We start from the raw sequence: 2474 nt of genomic DNA, 5'->3' as shown, positions 1-2474 counted from the left end.
GACCTTATCCCATGCCACAGTATATGCAGGAGTGTCCCTAGACTTTTCGCCGCCTGAGGGCAGGGGGTTGAGTTTTGGTAATACTGGTAATGCATGTTTCATCAATGACACGTTGTAATCCTGATCCTCATATAATATGTGCTTCTGGCTCCGGCTCTGTCCGATGTCCCACCCAGCTCACTGACATCACTGATTGCTAGGAGCTGGGCCGGAACGGCACCCAGAATGTCACAGGTTACTAATAGCTAGCAACCTGGGATGCCTTGGCCAGAAAGTGGGCGGCAGGTCCCTCGTGACCCAAAGGAGATGACCTCCAAGGCAACTGCCTCAGGCTGCCTCATTATAGGGACGGCCATAAATATATGTGTAAGACAGGCAGACAACATCTCCAGCCCCCACTCTTCCACAGGTCTGCCTCTGGCACCTTTATCATAATCAGAAAAAAAAACAAAAATTACAATAGTCCTAAGGCCTTGTTCACACCAAATGCAGAGCAGATCCGGTCAGGTTTCTGCACACGCACGCTAGTCTTTTAGATGCGTTTTTGACACGTTTTTTTTTAGTTTAACATGGGCTTTCAGTGCGGTCCAGGCATTTGCATGCGTTTTTTATGCGTTTGCAGATCCAGAGCAGGTAAAATAGAGCCTGCTGCATTTTTTTTACCTGCTCTGGATCTGCACGCTGCAATGTGAACTGGAGCTCAAAATACCATAGGAATACATGGGACGCAGTTTTGATCCGGTCTGCACCTGCTCTGCTCTGGATCTGCTCCGCGCTTGGTGTGAACTAGTCCTAAGACACTAACCAACTTTTCTGTGGATCCCTTCCTTACCGCAATACGCCATCCCAGAGCTTGTTTTGGTTATTCAAAAAAAATATTGTCACTAGAGGGTTAGCATGACTGCATAGTATTTCTCATCTTATGACAAATATTTAACCCACTGAAGGGACAAACATGACATTACCTTCCAATTGACATCCCTGTAAAGTTTGAAAATGTGTCTGCACATGAATGAAGGTTGTTATACAGCATCCAAAACTGTCTCTTCGTTACCCTCTCCATCATCATTGGGTGAACCCAAAAATGATGCCTCAGCTGAGCGCACAGTCTTCAAATGGCAATGGTCAGCACCATGATGATGCGGCGAGATCACAAGTGGAGAAGATTGAACGTTCTGCACACAGGGATTACACACAGCAAACACTGAAAATCCTAGAAGAAGGAAGTGAGCTCATGTTATCTTAGGACTCCATTTACACCTAGGTGACAGCTTTTCACGTGTTTATTTGCATGTTTTTCTTGCGCGCTTTTATGCACATTTGTTGCGTGATTTGAGAGGATTGATTTTTGTGTGACAAATGCATGGCAAAATGTGCAAAAACACTTGTGTTGCCATGTTTTCCAGGTGTTCTCCATTGAAGTCTATGGGGACAAAAGGCGCTGTAATCTGCTAAAAAGTAGCTTGTGTACTTTTTTCAGGGACAGGTGTTTTTTTTTAGTCCAATCTGATTTTATTAAAGATTTCAATACAATACAAAACCTAATGGCAAACAGACATTTCACCATAACAAGGAAAATATAAAGGAGACAAATAAACATACAGAATAGCTTGAATCTTCAGCGAGCCTGAGAGCAACATCATCAGGGCACACAACATTGTTTCATTGTACAATTTGAAGCCCAACATCGATCGGTGTCTATTGCCTAATATACTGCCAAGATCAGCTGTGCTGGTACTGCCCCATCGGGGATCTGTCTCTACTTGCCACTTGGAGCAGTGACCGTACGCAGCACAAATATGTTCGGGTGGTGTCCCTCCCAAACGGGCTCGCTGTGTTTCGCAGGTTGCTGTTATACACATATAGATGCTGTGCATCGCTGGCTGCTAGAAAGGGCACATGTGGGACAGAAGAAGAAAAACAGCATGAGGGTCAGGGAAAGGTAGAGAGAGTCAGAGGATGGGGGGGGGGATGCAGGGGGGGGATTGTCTCTCCTAACCCCCTTCCCGCCTTGCGTCTATGTCACCCTGCAGGTGGTTCAGGGAGAGAGGGCTGCCTGAAAACCATTTGAGTTTCTAAAATCAATCCAAACTGACCAGGTGCGGACATACCGGTCCCCAGTTTCGTTCTCTCCGGACATTAGATCTGCAATACGGTCCAGCTCCACTACCCATTCCGCGAGGGTGGGGACCACCGGAGTACGCCAGTGGCGTGGTATAACTGCCCTGGCTGCTGTGAGGAAATGGCGTAAGAGTCCCCTCTTTGCCGACTTAAGCGAGCCCGGGATCATGGACAGCAGCAGAATCTTGGGGTCATCAGCAATTGTGGTTCCTGTCACCCTGAGGTATATACGCAGCACCCCCTGCCAAAACCCCCGGATCCTGGGGCAGCTCCACCATATATGGGTCATGTGACCTGGAGAGGCGTCACAGCGCCAACAGGTTGCAGACACCAATGGGTAGTAGCGATGGAGG

The sequence above is a fragment of the Nanorana parkeri genome, unplaced genomic scaffold, assembly GCF_000935625.1.
Source record: "Nanorana parkeri isolate BGI_ZX_2015 unplaced genomic scaffold, ASM93562v1 scaffold705, whole genome shotgun sequence".
In the NCBI taxonomy this organism is placed as follows: Eukaryota; Metazoa; Chordata; class Amphibia; order Anura; family Dicroglossidae; genus Nanorana; species Nanorana parkeri.
This window is presented reverse-complemented; position numbering follows the sequence as displayed.